Source organism: Peromyscus leucopus, chromosome 14, assembly GCF_004664715.2.
Source record: "Peromyscus leucopus breed LL Stock chromosome 14, UCI_PerLeu_2.1, whole genome shotgun sequence".
Lineage (NCBI taxonomy): Eukaryota > Metazoa > Chordata > Mammalia > Rodentia > Cricetidae > Peromyscus > Peromyscus leucopus.
In genome coordinates this window covers 85,831,984-85,853,188 of record NC_051075.1, presented here as the reverse complement: position 1 = coordinate 85,853,188, position 21,205 = coordinate 85,831,984, and the positions used below count along the sequence as shown (strand labels likewise).

The following is a 21,205-nucleotide window of genomic DNA, read 5'->3' as shown; positions in this document are numbered from 1 at the left end:
GTTTTTGTCTCAGAAAAGTCTAGTTACTACCTTACTCAGCTTCAGAAGACAGAGCTGGTATTCAATGGCCAGTGCTTGATATCATTCTTCCTTGGAAAAATGAGCTCACTTACACATTCTAGTCAGTCTTATTTTTATGTTTTCATTTTTAAATCAGCATATTAAATGCTAATGCTCTTATGGCTTTATTAAGTCCTCTTTAGGTAGAGCAGGCCAGGGGACTCATTATGTTTTTAACTGTAAATCAAATTCCCAGCTCTGTTTTTCAGGACTTAATTTCAACTTACTTATTTTCAGAAACTATGCTGAATTTGCCATAGATCACAAAGTTAAAGTATAGTTTCTAAACATATCTATTAGAAAATAGATCTACAAAGAGAGGAACTTGAACTGTAAGTACAAGAATGCACCACCAAAGCTACGGAGCCTTTTTCTTCCTGCTTCTGCAGATGCTTCATTCGGCACCAATGCCATCCTGAGTCAGAATGTCTGCCACACTGACACATTTGATGCAACAGTCTCTGTAGAAAGTTATCCTGATGAAAATGTTTGTTACTCTTTGGGCTCTGGCAATTTATCACGAGAAAATAAGTTCCAAAACTCTATAATATTAAAGTAAAAAAAACATCATAAAATGTAAGAACAGTGTGTAAATTAGGGATAAAGTTTCTTTAATGATCAATTTCTATGTAACTATGGAACACATGCCCTCTTAACTGCTGAGGCGGTCATAACAAGATAAGTCTGACATCAGTATCACTAACAAATGCCTCTATGGGCCCTAAAATAGGAGGAGAGACTCTCAAGACTGATATGAGAACAAGCCTCATTCTCCACACTGGGCGAATGTGTTTATCTCTGCACTGCCTTCTGCCACCCAATACAACGTTCGTCTGTTTTTCCTTATCATTGATTTCATGGACTTAGAAACTATAAATTAATTTTAGTATCAGATTAAGAAAAGCACTGCAAACGAAACAGGAGCCACCAGCAGTTCATGAGAGGGTCCAGTAAGAATGCTCTCAGTTGGGTTTTGCCCACTCTTCTTTATAACTGGTTTCTGTGTCTCCACTCCCCCATTCAGACACTGCTAGTGTAAGTGATCCTACTTTCAGTCAGAATGTCTCTCTTGTCAGCACTCCTATCTCATCTCATAATGAAAACATGGCATGTTTACGTATAAAAGCTGGCTCTCTGACTGCATCTGATGGTTGGCAGAACTCAAAAGGAACCAAGCTATACCGCACTCGAATTGCTAAAAATGCAGGCTACTTTTGCAAGATTTGTTCTTAAGTCTTTGGCAGCTAAAGAGCAAAATGTGGCAAAAATGGGCATTGCTTCTTATACTTGCTGTGTTCTGCTCGCCTGTCTGCAGGCATTCTTGCTGTCTCATGGACTCCTTGAGACTCAATTGTCATATTTATGTGTATAACTCTAGCTCATTTCTGCCCCACCCTCCCGACCAGTACTTCATCCTCATGCTTGACATGTCCACTCTGATGTTCAGCCAACATAGTTAACAGATGTTCAATATGGAACTGATTTCTCTGCCCTCTGCAGTCCTTCCTTTCTCCCACTCCAAAAATTTTCCTTGAATGTCCTGTCTTTTCTTTTTGGTCATTTTCTGTCACCCATCTTTGAAGTCATATACAGAATCTTCTTCCACTGTCTACCAAGTAGATTTTTCTTCAGCCTCTTTCCCAAGCTGAGCTTCTGTTTTGTGTGAACTATCATCCAAATCCCCCAGCCATCCTATCTTCTGCTTTAAGACATATATACCTATAACTACCATTACCTTATATGGTGTGTTTATACCAATAAGAAAAGGGATTTCATCTCCCAGACTCTTGTCTTCTAAATGCCAGGAAACCTTTCATTATATTATGCACTCACACTGAAACATAATTGTATTAACTACTGAAGTCTGCTGCTTCCTCTGAGCCGTGCTTTCTACATGTTTGTACCCCAAACTGTTTGCCATTCTTTAATTCCATGTGTTTTAATTGCCTCTCACTGCTTAGGAAAATAAGTACACACTCACTGGCCTTCAGGAGACTTATTGAACATGGTATCTCTTCTCCTCCTTCTCCCTCCTCCCTCCTCCCTGCTTCCTCCTCCCTCCTCCCTCCTCTTCCTCCTTCTCCTCCTTTTTTTGTTTTTGTTTGTTTGGTTGGTTGGTTGGTTAGTTGGTTTTTTCGAGACAGGGTTTTTCCATGTAGTTTTGGTGCCTGTCCTGGATCTCGCTCTGTAGACCAGGCTGGCCTCAAACTCACAGAGATCTGCCTGGCTCTGCCTCACGAGTACTGGATTAAAGGCATGCACCACTGCTGCCTGGCTTTTTTTTGGGGGGGGGAGGGGAGAGTTAACACAGGGTTTCTCTCTGTAACAGCCCTGGCTGTTCTGGAACTCACTTTGTAGACCAGGCTAGCCTCAAACTCACAGAGTTTGCCTTTGCCTCCGGAGCACTGGGATTGAAGGCACCACCACACCTGGCTTGTCTCCTACTACTTAATGCTCCACCCTACCTGGCATGCTTTCTCAGGAGTGATTCACATTTCCTATTATCTTGTTTAATCACTTACCTACCTGTTACACTTTTGTTGTTGTTTTTGCCTTCTTTTCCTCCAACATGACATTTCTTCTACAAAGCCTTCTTTACTTGCCACCCCAAAGAGGAAGTGAGCATCCTGCCCTCTGAACTCTACTTTACCTATCAGCTATAGTGTGGATAACATGTTGCCTTCTACTTGTTATTGTGTCCTTTGGTTGGCTTTGTATGAGGTAGAAACTCTTTGCAATAAAGAGCGTCTTGTTTTGGTGTCTTCTTCAGGGACACATCCAAGGTATTACAAAAAAATCATGATTTACTTAGCTAAGCTAAATCAAGCCTCACTCCCACACAGATGAACTGAGTCTACGTGATCCATGCACTTCTACCCCTGAGGGACCGCATCAAAAGCAAAGTTCTTATTTCCTATGCAGTTACCAAAGAAGCAAATGGGTTATGTCTTTCTTCCTGCACCATACTATCTGTTTTACTTCTTCCATAGCTGAAGACCCTCCAGAAAATTATTGCATAACTCAGAAGGCATGTGTTCACTATTTCAATTTTCTCAACCAAACAGACTCAACAGTATTCATCTAGTTATGTTCGTACAAAGTTAGTTCATCCCTTGTTTTATATGTCATCTTTCCCCAACATATTTAATGTAAATAAATCATAAAAAATTGCAGGGGGAGTCTTATGGAAAAAAAGATCAGATCTAGCTCTGCTAGATATATAATTATAACAATAATTATAGAATAGTAAGTAGCTTTACTCTTTTACCTACTAAAACTCTTATGCTACTGCTCATTTTGAAGAAATTAATATGCCAACCAATTGAGAACTGTTTTTTTCATTTCTGCTCTTTATTATTAGCACTATACCCCAAACTCTGTATTATAAAGAGGAAGGGGACATGAGTAAAGGGAATAAAAGAGATCAATGAGAAAATGTACATGATCAAAGTATATTATATGCATGTGTGAAAATACCACAATGAAACTCATGATTGGGGCTGGGATAGGGGCTCATTCAGAAAAGTGCCTGCTGCACAAGCGTAAGATCCTAAGTCTGGATCCCTGGCTCTTAAGTAAAATCCTAGGATGGTGATAAATTTCTGTAACTGTAGCAATGGAGATGCAGAGATAGGTGAGTCACTGAAAGTCAATGGCCAGCCAGCCTAGCCAAATCAATGATTTCCAGGTTCAGTGAGAGACATTGTCTAAAACATAAGGTAGAAAGCAATGAAGACAGCTGACATCAAACATATGCATCTGAACCTGCACATGTACACACACACACACACACACACACACACACACACACACGATGATAGATAGATAGATAGATGATAGATAGATAGATAGATAGATAGATAGATAGATAGATAGATGATAGATAGATGACAGATAGATGATAGATAGATAGATAGATAGATAGATAGATAGATAGATAGATAGATAGATAGATAGATAGAGATATCACACATGCACACAAACAACACATACAGAAACCCACTATATTTTTATATTTATTTGTCATTTTTATTGAAAGTAGATTCGTCTCTCATACAATACAACCCAACCACAGTTTCCCCTCCCTCCACTCCTCCCAGCTCCCGCCACTTCCCCTCTCCCCCATATTCACTCACCCTCCATCTCTCTTCAGAAAAGAATAGGCCTCCAAGAGACAATAGACAACAAGACAAAACAAGATACAATAAGACAAGGCAAAATACCTCATACAGAGGCTAGACAAAGCAACCAATAAGAGGAAGAGTCTTAAGAGCAGGCAAAAGAGTCAGAGACACAACTGCTCCCACTGTTAGAGTTCCACAAAACATCAAGTCAACAGAGGACCTAGTGCAGACACTTGGAGGCCCCATGCTTTCTGCTTCAGTCTCTGTGAGCCCATATGTGCCCAGCTTATTTGATTCAGTGGACCATATTCTCCTAGTGTTCTCCATCCCCTATGACTCCTACAATCTTTCCTCCCCTTCTCCTGAAGGGTTCCTCAAGCTCTGAGGGGAGGAACCCAATGGATAGCTCCAATTGAGATCCTCTTTCCATCTAATGGCTGGCCGCAGGTCTTTATATCTGTTCCCATCTGCTGCTTGAGGAAGCTTCTCTGATGACAACTAGACAAGGCACTAACTGATCTATCAGTATAGCAGAATATCATTAGGAATCATTTCATTGATTTTTTTTTTTTTTTTTTTTTGCCAGTCATGTTTGGTCTTACCCTAGGTCTTCCAGTCTCTGATTCCTGAACATCCAGGCAGTATAGGGTATGGGCTCCCTCTCATAGAGTGGGTCTCAAGATATATTACAAACTGGTTGCTCACTCCCACAAGTTCTGCCCCACAGTGTTCCAGCACATCTTGCAGACAGGACAGTGTAGTGGGTAACCATTCCAGCTTGGATCTGGAAGTTCCAACCCCCATTGAGACTCTGGCAACTGTCACGCCTACAAGGTGGGGTCAGGGGAGACGTCTGGAGACCCTAGACCTGGATGGGCGAGCGCTCTCTCTGTTCCGGGACCCTGAACGGTGGAGATAGACCTAGCAGAGATCCAGAAAACACCACTGGACTGCGATACACCTTCCCCAGACCCTGTGACCTACCTTTCCCTTTTTTGTAAGTTACCCACTAAATAAATCTTCCTTTTAACTACGTGGAGTGGCCATAATAATTTCACCAATAGGACAGATTCTAGGTCAACAGTTTATTGGCTGGATTGGTGTCCAGGTTTCTCTTTCCAGATGTGCAGAGTACCTTCCCATGGCAAAAAGACTAGAATATAAGGGTGAAGGCTCCATGCAGGCGTCAGCTCTACCTCCTTACATTCAATGAGCTGTGGTCCTCTGCAATGGTGTCCCCACTGTAAGTTTGTGGAGAGCAACTCTCTGTCATGTCATCAGCCTGGGTTGTTTGGGGAACTCCACAGGACCCTGTCAGCCAAGAACTCAACTGAATGACACCCAGTCCCATCACTTGAAGTCTTTCATGGCAACATAAGATGACCAATTCAGATTTCACATCCTCCATTACTAGGAATCCTCACTAGGGTCACCCTCATAGATTCCAGGAAGTTTCCACTGTATTAGGTGCTGTGGATGGTTGATTGATAAATAAAACGATGATTGGCCAGTAGCCAGACAGGAAGGATAGGGTAGGTGGGACAAGGAGGAGAAGAATTCTGGGAGGTGGAAGGCAGAGGCAGAGAGATGCTGCCAGCCACCGCCATGATAAGCAAGTTGTAAGGTGCCGGTAAGCCACAAGCCACATGGCAACTTGTAGAATAATAGATATGGGTTAATCTGAGATATAAGAACAGTTAACAAGAAGCCTGAGCCATTAGGCCCAACAGTTTAAATAATATAAGTGTCTGTGTGTTTATTTTATAAGTGGGCTGCAGGACTGCCAGGGCTTGGTGGGAGCTGGAGAGAGTCTCTCCAGCTACAATTAGGTCTCCACACCACCTCCAGAAGCCCCCCCCAATTCCAGCTGTCTCTCCCCACACTCTCTCCCTCCACTCCCACATACACACATCTGATCCCTCCTGCTCCTGTCTCCACCTGCCCTCATTTCACCTACAAAATCTATTTATTTCCCCTTCCCAGGGAGACCCATGTATCCCCCTAGAGCCCTCCTGTTTACCTAACCTCTTTAGATCTATGGATTGTAGCTTGATTATTGTTTACAGGTAATATCCACTTATCAGTAAATACATACCATATTTGTCTTTCTGGGTCCTGGTTACCTCACCCAGAATAATTTTTTCTGGTTCCATCCATTTGCCTGCAAATTTCATGATGTTATTTAATAGATGAGTAATACCCCATTTGTGGGGGCCCACAGAAACTCCATAGTGTAGCCTTATTCCATCTTGACTCAAGGTCAGAGAGTATGAGCTTATTTTGCCCCACAAGGCTGCATAACAGGATGTTTTGGCCAAAGGAATGGTTACCAGGTATCTTATACTTCAAGGCCTAATTATAGGATATTTGTCATAAGGCATGGCTACTAAATGTTTTGAGAATTAAGGAAGTGTTTACATTTGTCTGTACTTTGTACATTGAACCATGGTATCCTTGAGAGGGGGAGGTCTTTTGCCCCCCTTGCTTTGGGTATAAAAAGGCTGTGAATAATAAACTCAAGGCGACTGTGGTATTGACCCAGAGCCCTCCCAATGCTATTCTGTGTCTCTTTTTCTTTTACATCATCTATTTTTCATATCTACTATTTCTTAATCCTCATTCCTCCATTTAAGACTTTCACTAGGCAGGATCTGGCATCCATTGTATACCACATTTTCTTTATTCATTCTTTAGTTGAAAGATATCTAGGTTGTTTCCAGTTTCTGGCTATTATGAATAAAGCCACTATGAACATAGTTGAGCAAATGTCCTTGTAATAGGATGAAGCATCCTTTGGGTATATGCCCAAGAGTGGTATAGCTAGGTCTTGAGATAGATCGATTTTGCAATTTTCTAAGGAACCTCCATATTGATTACCATTACAGCTGTACAAGTTTGTACTCCCACCAGCAATGGAGGAGTGTTCCCCTTGTTCCACGTCCTCGACAGCATGAGTTGTCACTTGTTTTATTGATCTTAGCCGTTCTGATAGATGCAAGTTGGAGTCTCAAAGCAGTTTTGATTTGCATTTCCCTGATGGCTAAGAATGTTGAACATTTCTTTAAGTGAGACACCCACTAAATTATATGATTAATATATAGTAGCAACAAAAGTTAGGTAATGGTGAAAACTGATAAGAAGAAATCATTACCATATTTTATTCAGTTTGAATTAATGTATAAATGTATGATTGGGAATGGTCTCTGTCTACTGTCTACTCCCACATCTTGAGCATGTGTTCTATACTCTGCAATAACCTCAGGCTATTAGAACAACTTTTAAATAAATGCATTGGTTTTTAAAAGTTATTTATGTGTGTTCGAGGCCCATGGAATCCTAGATATGTACCAAGCACTAGACCTTCAAAACCAGTAAAAGGTGGTGATTATGAATGACAGAAAGACACAGATGCAGGTGAGGATGCCAACGCTAACTTTTAAATCACTTTAAAGCCCTATTCTGTTACTCTCTGCATCTGACTAAATCCTAATCATAAGTTCAGAGCTCTGTATCCACCCATCCTCTGAAATGTGAGCAAGCATGGAAAGACTGACAGACTAACTTTCTGCCACTTGATGAAATTAAAAACACATTTTCCCTCTTTGTGGCTCCCAGGAAAACCAGAGCTATCCAAGAATGAGCTTTTACTTTCCACATCCCCAACCACACAGGAACTCCGAGGCTAAGGACAGGATGTAAAACCTCAGGGATTTAAGGACCTGTTCCCACTCCAAGCTGAGTTCCTTCCACAGCATCTCTGACACACAGGCATCTACTCTCCACCTGAGTGTGTCCAGAAAACAAAGGTCACTTTCACAAGCCCTTCCTTTCCCCTTGGGGTTATTTCCAAACTTAGAAAACCCTTCCTTATAGTGTCTAGAAATCCAACTTTTTAATTCAACATCCTACTTGTTGCTCCTCCTGCCCTCAAAAAGTACAGAAGATGAGAATATACCCCACCCTTCATTTTATTTTCTCCATTGACTGTGCAATTCTATTTCTATTCTTCCAGTTACTCGTCCCTGGGGCAGCTGCTCAGTGTCCTTAAGCCCCGGTGCTTCCATCTTTAAAGCAGAAATGGCAGGATCATCACAAGATTGTCTGAAGGATTTCATGGCAGAGAAGTTTGTCTTGCACTTAGCACATTGTCAGGACCCTTGTGACCATTCTAAATATCTTCTTTCCCCAATATGTTCTCTCTAGAACTTGTCTACTCCCTTGCTCTCAGAGCATCTCCAACCCTCCCTTGTGATATTGTTGGGGTTTTGTTTTGTTTTTCGACACAGGGTTTCTCTGTGTAGCTTTGTGCCTTTCCTGGAACTCACTCTGTAGCCTAGTTTGGCCTCGAACTCACAGAGATCCGCCTGGCTCTGCCTCCCGAGTGCTGGGATTAAAGGCGTGCACCACCACCTGGCTCCTCGTGATATTGTTAAGTGGCTCTTTCATATGACTTTTCTTTCTGTAAAAACTAAAAAACTGGCAGTGGTGCTGGGAGTTCTAATGGACCCTACTAGCACAATCAACATACATTTGTCTCCTTGTTAAGATCTACCTTCTGTGGATGTTGCAGGTCAGTCCAGTGGGGGGGGAATCCTACTTGGAATTGCTAGTTCCCTTATCTTGCCTTACCCTCTCTTCACAGTTGTAAATCCTGGACATTCATGAGAACGATTTTATAGCCTGACTTGCCTCAGGCCTCACCAAATTGAATAAATAAGTACATACTCCGTCCTTTCTCACCATTGCCATGGTCTGACCTGGTATTGGACATCTAGTTTGGCAAAGTATTTGTACTGTTAATTTAATGTTCTAATTTCTCAACAAGTAACAAAGAGCAATGTTTACCTTAGGTCATCATTGGAACCTTGACATTGCCTTAGAATCCTATGAGCCTTTGATAACACTTGATGATTTCCTAAGGTATTCTTAACAACTAAGCTTAGAAATTTTCCTCTGATTTTTACTTTGCTGATAATTAGATGGTATAGTTACATGATATCACAGCCCACAGAATATCTTCTAGGTGTTTTTACTTATATGTAGATCTTTTTTTTTTTTTTTTTTTTTTTTTTTGGTTTTTTGAGACAGGATTTCTCTGTGTAGCTTTGCACCTTTCCTGGAGCTCACTTGGTAGCCCAGGCTGGCCTCGAACTCACAGAGATCCACCTGGCTCTGCCTCCCGAGTGCTGGGATTAACGGCATGCACCACCACCGCCCGGCTATGCAGATCTTTTTTAAAAAATTAATGAACATATAGAACCAAAACCCAGAATGGTGACTGCCAGGGGCTGGTAAGTCTGGGGACCCAGGAGATATTGGTTAAAGCTACAACTTTTCTGTTAGACTGAAGGAATGAATGCCAAGTTTGGGGCAATTAATTGGGATATTATAGTTTATATGATTCAATCATTCCACATTATATACATGCACTATCCCATCACTTTGTGTCCCATAATATAAACAATTACCATTGTCAATATCCAATCTTTACAAAAGGAAGTGGTACCTCCTTTAGGAAAGCAATCTTAGGCACAGGAAGAAGGTAGTATGAAGTATGTTCTTAACAACAAATCTTGTCACCTGACTTGGATATATGTCCCTCCAAAATGCTTGCACCACATATGGCCTAGATTAACTCTAAATGCAAATTTATTCATGATCTCAAGTAATGAGCATAATAATATCTAAGGGGTTTTTTCACAAATATTGCTTTCCATTTGAGAATAAACAATTACTGTCAACAGATAATTCTCTAAAAATAAATAAATAAATAATAAAAAAAAATGAGTAATGAACATGAAAAGACAGAGGAGGACACCAAAAGCCAGGGGTGGGAAGGGTAAGCCTCACCTCTCCTCTGTAGTCTCCAAAGCTTTTTCTTATTTTTTTTCTGGAATGTTTTCTTAATTCAGACTTCAAAATTGTCTAAAATCACCAAAAAGACCCTTATAATCAAATATATTTTTCAACCAAAGTCAACAAAAGCAAAACTTTTCTGCATAGTTCATATGACCTCAAAACAGTAAATGACTGCAGTTCCTCTCGAGGTTAGAATATTCTCTACTATAGCTCTTTAAACTTTTCCATTTGGACATTGTTCATGCAAAACATAAATACACTATGAATTCAGACTTACATATACTAACATGTTCAAATTGATTTTGTTCACTTCAATGACTTGCTTCATTGAAAAATATTTTTTGTTGGTTTGTTTTCTATTTGGAGACCATTGGCAAATTTCAGGAAAGCCACATTATAAACATTTAAATGGCAATAAAATGAGAAAACTGATGAGTGACTCAGGGATTGTTTCACCTACTGAACCAAACAAATACCTTAGATCTTCCTGGCCACTCACAGTGAAGAGCCTGTCTTAAGTAGACAAGTCAAGTACAACACTGACAGAGACTGAGGTGTCAGCAAGCACCATCCTATTTTTAAAAGTATTCAACTGTCTCATTCATAAATAAAAGTAGCATTATCTTTGCGTAAAAATTATAGGAAGAAAACAGACATGTCATGGATGAAAGATCTCTTTTGTAGAAACTGCCATCTAAAAGGAAGTATATGGAGATGCATGAGCCAGTGAGAATATTAAACAGAGGTCAGTCAGAGTTGGTGGTGCAGGCCTGTAATACCAGTTACTCATGAGGATGAGGCTGGGGAATCAAAAGTTCAAAAACTGTATAAGATACATAGTAAGTTCAAAGCCAGTGTGGGCCACTTAATGAGACTGAGTCTCAAAAAGTAAAAAGTTTGAGGATACAGCTCTGGCCTGAGACCCTAGAGTTAATCTTGAATAATGGAAAGCAACAACAAAATACAATAAGATCTACCAGTTAACTACTTAACTAAGTTTGTAATCTGGTGTCCTGGACAAATCAGAGGACTTTCTTAAAACAGTAAAAGAAGATAATGCTTTACTCAAAGAATTTTACATCTTTAAAGATCTTGATGGAGGGGGGCTTTTTTTTGTTTTTGTTGTTGTTTTTGGGAGGTGTTGTTTGGTTTATTTGGTTTTTGTTTGTTTTTTAGTTTGTTGAGACAGGGTTTCTCTGTGTAGCCCTAGCTCTTTAGACCAAGCTGGCCTTGAACTCAGAGATCTACCTGCCTCTGCCTCCTTAGTGCTGGGATTAAAGGTGTGCACCACCACTGCCCAGCAAGATCTTGGTTTTTAAGGAATTTTTTCAGGACTAGTCTCCATATCTGAAATGTGGCAATTGTTTTGAAGAGTACAACAGATTTTTCCTAAGATACTTATTTCCTCCTCCTAACTCAAGCCTCCCTTCCTTCTCCCCTGTGAGGCTCGCATCATGGAGCTCTATTTACCCTGCTGTTTATCCCTGTAGTCAACCACCAACCTATTGAGACTCTCTCTCTAGCAAACTTTTGACAATGACTTGTCCTTCCACTCCTGACAGGTCATCACCAGGACAGGTCTTGTGCCCTTGGACAGAAGTCTCAAAATTCATTCCACTATACCTCATTGAACTTCATAAAACAACAGTTTCTTTATGTATTTAATGATAGTAATATCCATTGCTTGTGTGCATAATTCAAAAATGTAGGTTCTCCTAAGACTAGACATAGTTCTGGAGACTAAAGACACCATTCTAAACCAGATATCGACTCTATCCTTGAGAAGCTTATGGTTTCCAAAAGGATATAAATATTTGAATTAGAAAGCATAATATAGAATGGTAAGTGCCAAGTAGGGAGAGACCCCAGTGAACTTCTTAGCATATAAACATCCCTCATCATTATTAATAAAAGATATCCCTGTTACTCAAAATTGGAGCAAAACAGATACTGTGAGCCAGCTAATATAAAGGCATTTACAAAGCCAAAGAGTAAGTTGAAAAATTGTTTGTTTATGGCTTCTAGATGGATATTCTATACACATAGGACATTGTTTCTAGGGATCAAGAAAATAGGGATGCAAACTTTGTGAGTATCCAATTACTTTTCATCAAACTATCAACATGATGAATGACAACCAGAATCAGCCACATATATAATATATATATATATATATATATATGTATATATATATATACACACAATATGGTATTCATATCATCCCCTGCCACTAAATATGAGCTCCAAATACTTCTAGCATTGCTGATCTTAGCCTGATGAGACTCTGTAGATACAGTAGATGTCTATTCTCTATGCAGTCGTTGACATGTGCTTTGAAATTTACATGTAAACTAATGTGTAGCTTCTCCTCAAAGCAAAGAAAACTTAGCCTGAGTGATCAGTATCTCAATGAAGAAGAGAAGTGGACTCTTACCAGTTCCCATCTTAAATAAGAGACTTTATGTTAAGACCCACAGAGGTCTTCAACAAGATTTTCTCTCATATGCAATGTGAACAATGGAAAGATAGTATATTATTTACCTAAGACTGATTGGATCTTTCTCTCAAATCATTCACTCCAGGACATCAAGAGGGAAAATATGGTCATATAAAATAATAGTTACACAAGCTCTGTATTCTTTTTGGGGAAGTGTTGAACTGTGCAGAAATTAAAATGGTATATCTGTACTTTGCTTTAAAATAGTTTTGTAAAGAAAAGTATGGGCAAAGAATAATAAAGAATAGATGGAAAGAAAAAGAAAAAGCAGTCAGAATATAGGTGCTATGAAAACCACAAGGGGAAAAGGAAGAAAGTTCATATCCAATGTCACCATCACTGAACTTAGAGATTTGGGCAAGTTTACCAGATCTGATGCTCAAATGTGGTAAGTTCAACCCATGAACCATTGAAAAATATGAGACAAGGCTGCTGGGAGAAGACTCCTTCAAGGGTCCCTGGGTCTCAGGTAAACCAAAAACAGAATGACCATCACATCAACAGTGGAAGCATCCCATACAATTCTGAAACTAGCTGGTATTATGTAGACCATAAGGGCAATCAACCTCAACATGCTACTGCCATAACATTCAACTTAGGGAAGTCAAAAATAAAAGTGTTTCTTTCTATTCAATTTCAGGTCATTTATTGAAAAAAAATACTATACCATTTTACTTAGCTTATTAATGATGATGATGATGATGATGTAATAATAATAATCAGAATCAAAACAAGGGCTTCCATTGACTCAAGCATGAAACATTTGATAAGCCAGAAACCTGATATAAAAATGACATGAGAAATGTTTGACCTCCAGTCCCAAGTTTATCATCTATGTACAGTGCTTCCTCCCTTCCCATTTTTAACACTTCATTAGTTATACCACAATTCGTATTTAACTAGCAAAGAAATACAATGCCTTTCATAATGTGCTCTCCCTGGCATAGCCATCTTAATTTGACTCCAATAGCCCTAGAATTAAACAAAGGAAAGAAGAGAGATGGTATAGCGTGCTGGCAGCATGAGGGACCACAAGTGAGAAAAGCACCTTGCTTGATGGAAAGGCACAGGTATGTATCCATATGCTATGGTGGATACTAGAATTTTTTTCAGTTAAAAGTGTATAATGGATCAATGTATGTTCCAAATCTGAGAAGTCATAAAGGACACTTTATACTCCAAATCTTTTTTGGTTCCTCACAGTCCAATTGCAGACACATACTGCTGAATTTCCCTTTAATACAAGATTGTCTTTTAGCTACATTAGATGCTCTTGGATAGCTTTGCAAATAACACTTGATCTGACAAAGAAATCCAACTTCAAGTATTATCTGTAAATATCTTCTCAAAGTTTCTTCCCCTCAGCATGTCTGAGTATATGGTTTAAAGGTGTTAGAACTAGACAATTAAAATTCCAGGAGAAATACCTATAAGTGGGGAACATAAACCATGTACCATAAAAGACCAGTTTAACTTCTACATCAACCTTGGAAATGATATATGTCCTATTCAATTTAGCAAATAAAAATAAAGGCATGCCCATCCATTGTGGTATAGTGGGTGGTGACAACTAATGATCCTCCATTTCACCCCCTCCTCTCCCTCCTCCCTTCCTTTCTCTTTATACCTCTATCTGACCTGGTTTCATTCACAGGTCTGCAGTTTTCATTTTCTACTCTCCAAAGGTTTTCTAAAATATTACTCAAGATGTCCAGGAGAACTTTCACAATGCATCATTGGATCTCTGAAGATCATGATTATACCTTAAATTCCCTGGATTTTTCTAAAGCTATACAATTTCCAAACTTACTTGGCCAAATTGCACTTTAATTTTCTTGAAAAATATTAATGAAAGATTTATCATTTTAATACCATTCAGCACCAAGGAGCTGAATAATCTTTTCTTGATCCCTGGTCAAAGGATGTCAGCTTACTGTATCTTCTCTGTCTTCCAGAAATGACAGTTTTGTTCTTCCAGTAGGTCAAGCTGAAAATGTTGAGACCATCGTTGATCCTTCTCTTTCTCTTGTACTCCAGCTCTAGTCCACTGATTTCACTTTCAAATATCACTCAAATGTAACCAGTGTTCACCATGCTCACTGCTCCCATCTGGGTCTATGTCAGCCTTGCTATCGTGTTAGATTCTTTAATAACAGGTTTCATTCATTCAACTAGAACGCCTGCCTGGCACCCTAACACAGTAAGTCATTCATGCCACAGCCAAAATGGCGCTGTCAAAACACTTTTACATAGGAAAAGAGCCAGTTACAATTCAAAATCCTTTATAAATATTAGTTCCTTGATCCTTATCCTAGCCTCATGTAGTAAGTGCCCTATTCATACCATTTCTTTTCTTTTCTGTTTTTGATTTGCTTTTTTGGTATTTTTGTCTTTGTTTTCAGGCGACATCTCACTGGATACCCTGGACTGGCCTTGAACTCATAATCTTCACACCACAGCCTCATGACTAGCTGTGATTACAGGTGTGTGCTAACATATCTAGTTGTCTAAATTGACAGGAAAGAAGGCAGGCATAATAAAAGATAGCAATAATCAGGACTTCACACAGGCCTCACACTCCAGTGTCAACTTACTTGGATCAGGTCACTCTTTTGCCTGAGAATTCCCATGACTTGTCCATGTCACACTAAATGAAAGCCACAGGTCCACCACTTGCTGGGCCAACAAATCATAGATTATCCTAGATAGACCACCACTCTTCAATCATAGAATCTACATGAGTTTATATGTCATAACTAGGCATGCCCTGCTGGCACTCTTCCTTCAGATACCTAAGCCCATCACCATGAGGCTTCCCCAGTTTCCACCCAGGCAAAGTTATCTTCTCTACTCTGCTTTTCTTTTCTACAGATACATATTGTCACTTAAATACAATTGATATGTTTGACTACTTTTGTCCATGTTCCACCATTAAAAAGGAAGTTCCATGAGGCCAGAGCTCTGGTGTTTCTACCCCACTGTATCCCTCTGCCCAGAAGGTGGCCGCCATCTGCTGAGTGACTGACTACAGGCTGAATAAATAACAGGCATCATGGAGAGCAGATGAGCACTTCCATAAAAAGAGAAAGATTATGACAGGACTTTTTCTGTCCTGCTTTATTATCCGTTAACTGCTCTAGAGGTAGTGTGAACCTGGGAGGGTGGAGCCTAAAAATGAGATGGATTAAAGTCTCATGACTCATGAATAAAGAGCAAACTTTATTCAGAGCATCAGGCAACTCTGAGGGATAAGATTTACATGAGTAAAGTGTCCAATCATGTGGGACAAGCCACACATGGCAAAACATGTGTTTCCATAGAGTCATATAAACAAACAACAATGGCCAGTTGTAATGAACAGTCTAAAGCAAAGTCACTCCTGTCTGCTACACCCGGGCAGGGTACAAAAGCACATTCCAAAAACAATTCTGGTTTTGTTTTTTTTAAGAAACTGAGGTTGCAAGACTCTTGTCTTGTTTTCCTGGAGTTTTCTCACAAGCACTCAGAGCTATGTTCTGGCAGTCCCACTGATGCTTAACTTGTCATGTGACCTCAAGTTTGCATTTTGTTTAAATATAATTCAAAATACAAAATGATTTAAAGTATATAGAAAATTAGATTGTAATAGACTACACCATACTGGATGCAGAATAATCTGAAAATATCTGAAGAGAATAATTATTATATCATTTTCTCATGATTTTGATATAACCCAAAGATAATGCTTTAACTATAATTGATATGACTAGTATCACTGTACTCTATTCATGGCAAAAACTTTTACAGATGAAAGCTGAGTAAAACCTGCATCTCAATGACAAAATTTAACAGCTACAAAAACAGAACAAGTGTTAACTGTACTTTGTATAAAAGCCAGTATGAAAATAAAACTGTCAAAAGTTAAACCTGTACATTTCATTCACTTAAAAATACTTAAATAGGGCTGTAGGGTGGTGGCTCAGGGGTTAAGAGCACTGGCTGCTCCTCTAGAGGTCCTGAGTTCAATTCCCAGCAACCACATGGTGACTCACAATCATCTATAATAGGATCCAAAACCCTCTTCTGGCATGCAGGTATACATGCAAACACTCATACATAAAATATAAATAAGACTTGTAAAAAATTTTACAGGGACTGGAGAGATGAGTCAGCAGTTAAAGAGCACTGACTGCTCTTCCAAAGGACCGGGATTCAAATCCCAGCACCCACATAGCAGCTGACAATTGTCTGTAACTACAAAATCTGACACCCTTGCACATACATGCAGGCAAAAACACCTATGCACATAAAATAATAAAAATAGGTAAATTATAAAAAAAAGTACTTACAAAGGGGATAAAGAGATTTCCGTGGTGAAAAGTACTTGCTATGAACCCACATGGCAGCTCACAACTGCCTGTAACTCTAGTTTCAGGGGAACCAGCATCCTCTTCTGGCCTCTGTGGTCACTTATCTCACATAACCTACCTATACATGCACACACACACACACACACACACACACACACACACACACACACACTTTGAAAAACACTCATATAGCTTTTAGCACTGTTCTATGAGTTTAGGGTCGGGGAGGAAATCCCATTAATTCTGATGTAAAATGAATTCTTTGAGCTAAACCTTTGAGCTAAACCTTAATAATAATGCTTTTATGGGTGGAAGCATGGAAGCACACACCAGTTAAGTCAGTTCCAAGTGCACTGCTGGCAGCAGAGAGCCAGGTTGTGTATCAGTCCGGTCTCAAAGTCCATTCTTTAATAATCCTTTATTATTCATTGAAAGATTGCAGCTAATCTTTTTTTTCAAAATTTTTGATTTGAAATATTTGATATATTAAGTTTTCTAAAAATGACAACTACAAAAGAAAACTCCCTATGGCAAAAGCTAAAAGAGTTCAACTGGGCATAAACAATGACTCAGTCATTTTCAGGAAGGCGTCGGGTATTGCTTAGTAGTAAGTACATGCTTAGCAGGCATAAGGCAGTGGGTTCAATTCCTAGCATCAAAAAGTAATAACAACAACAATAACAATCTCCAAAAATTGTAAGAAAAAAGCACATGATTGTAGTTAAAATAACTTCTGAAAAATAAAATGAAAATATCCGGTGGCACAGGGACATTATACAAATTGGTTCTAGGAGAGGGAACCAGCCCTCCGGAACTTTTCTGAGTGTGTTTGCAGGAGGCTCTGAACTCACTGTTCTCTCTCAAGACTTCTACACTCTGGCCTGAAAGTATCGGGGGTAACAAGCTGCTTCTCTCATATGCATGTGTGGGCATCCAGAAAAGCATCATTCCCCGTGCATTAAGCTGCATGGATATGTTCTGATTACAAGACCAACAGAGCATTGGGAAATGTCTGAGCAGGTCCAAACAGGGTTCACAATATCCCTGCCATTGTGAATACTGGAACTAACAATAAACATGATTAACAAGACCCACAGTCACTGGAACCCCCAACATGCCAGGCATTATGATTGCTTAGATGTGTTTTCTCATTTAACCCAAAGCAAGCGCTCTGTGCTTTGTTGTTTGCCTTAGAGCAAAGAACGCTGAAGAGCAGAGAACACAGCTCCTCTGCAAATGTGGAAACAGGAGCAAGAAGGCACACAGGTTGGTCAGTGCCTCTCAGATCTGGCCTGCTTCCGTGCTTACTTTCTCTCTGGGTGACACAGCCTCTGCGGCAATACTCATCCACGGATCTTGAGAGCAAAGTAGAATGTGACCCTCGTGGTTTAGCTATAACTGGAAAAGACAACTTGCACAAAATTTTCTCATAAAGCCTGTTGCCAAGATCCTCGAGAACAGCATGTGCTCTTCCAGATGACCGTGATAAGATGGGTGCTGCTGCTGAGAGCTGCAATTCCTGCTAGCCAGGCAGCTGTAGGAGAGGCCACTTCCGCTGGCCCCCACAGAAGCCTATTCATTGGCTTCTTGGAGAGAGAGAGCTGGCTTAAACTACCAGGAAATCACATGTAAGAGGGTCTCACTGATGATATACAGGAAACAGTCAATAGATGGACATAAACCCACTAAGCAGGCAGAGGAGCCATTCTGCCTGGATATAGCCATGCTGATAACTCACTTGAAGCTGAAAGGATCTTTTCCATTCTGAGGGAGAGTAACTGAAAACAAAAGTAATCTCTGCCTAAATAAATTGTATAAATAAATAAATAAATAGTCATTCGCCTGCATCTGCAAATTTAACATCGTGACAAATACTGTAAGATCTGGTGTCCAAAGATCTGTACTTTTCAGAATGCTTGTTCTCACAGCTGGCAGATACTGGTAATGCCCTCTGGCCATTCCTCTGAACACACACACACACATACACACACACACACACACACACACACACACACACACACACACACACACGTCTTCTGTTTTGCCCCAGGTTCCTTCAAGTTCAGTCTGTCCTTAGCTCTCTGTCCCTTTGTCAGATCTTTTCTTTCACAGGACTGTAGGAAGGTCCTAGGGGGTCTTATATCAGATTCATGATCATTCTGTGATGAGTCTATTTCAACCACACCATAATCAAATAATTCTAAGGGGCTTGTACTTTCTCCTAGCCAAACCATGGAACTCTGAGATACGTCAGTTCTTTCCTGTGTGAAAGATGAGGATGAAACGGGAAGTGAGGGAATATTTGTGCCCCTCTATCACAATAGTTTCTGTACATCTTGGCAAAATCCCCATTTCTTGTTACTTTTAAGACTATATTTCTATACCACAAATAAGCTTTTGAATTTAAGAATGTAATATCTGCCTAAAGCACTTGGCTCTTAAGAGTTATCTGTTTACTATGAGTTTAAACTAATCATAAATCCTACCAACATCTCCTTTCTAAGGTATACCTATCCTCCTGCTGAGAACAATTTGTAAAGAAAATCATATGGTGGTAAACAGATAATGAGTTCTTAGCTGCCAAGAGCAGGAACATGAAGTGCAGAATTCTGATGAAGGGATATCAGGGCAGTATTCACTCGATCTGCTTTCTGCAAAGCAGAATGTTTTCTCCTATTTTGAGGTAACTAATAACTACCACAGCAAATTTGATACAGCATTTGCTGTGTACCAGCACCTTGCATGACTTTATTTTTTAATTCCCACACACCAACCATAAGTTGGCCTTCTTATCTTCTTTCACAGATAAGGAAAGGGAGTCTTAGAAATATTCATTAGCTTAACAAAATCCACAAAGGTGGTGGTGGTAAGTGGTAGAACCAGGCACTATTTTAGTCTCTGGATCTACAATGATTTATGGTACAAAGATAAATAATGAAAAGCTGAGTGTGCAGACTGAAACAAGCATTAGGCATGTAAATGCACCCTGGAGCCATTCAAATGAGCTTGTAATTAATATTTATACACAAAGGAGAGGCGTTTGTTGAAAGATTATGGGAGAATTTCTACTAAGATTCATACCTGAATTGATTCACAAAGGCTAAGCTTGATGTTTAGACAGTAGAATAGGTTAAGAGAAAAGAGATTATTTCAGGTCTATAAAACAATAACAAAAAAGGAGCAAAGGCAAGCTTAAATAGAGTTTTTATCACTTTGTACAATTTTTCAGTTACCTACAAGCAAGTCAGGAACTTGGTGCCTTATAGTAACAGTCACATTGCTCATGAGGCTGCAATAAGGATGGGGAAAGATGGGATCAGCTTACCTGTGCTTATCATGTTATCATTTGGGGTAGGCTGAAGACAGAAGCAATGCTTGACTGAACGTGTACTTACATGTGATCCTGCATGGGCAGGCAGGCTGAGACCTTAGGTGGGAAGAGGAGTTGCTAGACCTTCTCCCCTAGCCTGTCCTTGGGGTTTGTCCAAGAGTGAGCATCCTTGAGAGAACAGCCCAGATGAAACCATAATGCATTTTGGATCTAACAAGTAAGCCATGCAGAGTCACTTTTACCATAGTCTACTTGCTGAGATAGCCACAAAGTGCCACCTGAATTCAAAGCAAAGAGGAAACACTTTAGCGTGTGGAGGGTGTGGAGGTGTTTGAGGGAGCATACGGGGAAGCACGTGGATGAGAATTGTGGCTTTGAATGTATTTCAAATACAGTGCACAGCATAACTCTAAGGATGTAAAATCATATAAATGGAGATAACATCATTTCCTATAATTGAGTCTGTCCTTGTCCTGATCTAATCTCACTACTAGCTTCATGAGGTCACTGAAAGGAGGAGGTTAGCATACAGCCAAGAAAAAAAAATTGTCATTCATATGAGTTCCCACACAGTAGGCTGGGTGTGAGGAACCCTTGTTATCACATAAAATATTTGTTGCTTCTTGGTCACATGGCAAACAATACATTTATGAGTTGACTACAGTGCAGACTAAGTTACCAACTTTATCCAAGGCATGAGTTTGATTCTTTCGATTGAAAGACAGTTTCAAGATACTTGTCCCAGGCTGCCAAAAAGACCTCTTTCTCAGAAGGCCATGTTGAGGACTTGACCAAAAATCCCTAATGTGTTGTGCAATGATTCTAGGGAAGGCCCTCATTATTAGTGATAATGCACTCAGGATGACTTGACCTTATTCAGTTTTATCTTATTTGTTCAATTCAACAATTGGAATATTTGATTATAACAGACTATCAGAAACTAAAGAGTCTATATCCTACAAGGACCAGAATATTAGTTGCTTAG

The 21,205-nt window shown here is 39.7% G+C and overlaps 1 long non-coding RNA gene across 1 annotated transcript in view; it reads right to left on the bottom strand.

Moving 5' to 3' along the window:
* LOC114701034 overlaps positions 1–21,205 on the bottom strand; it is a 105,884-nt gene that overhangs the window by 46,084 nt on the left and 38,595 nt on the right. The window lies entirely within an intron of this gene.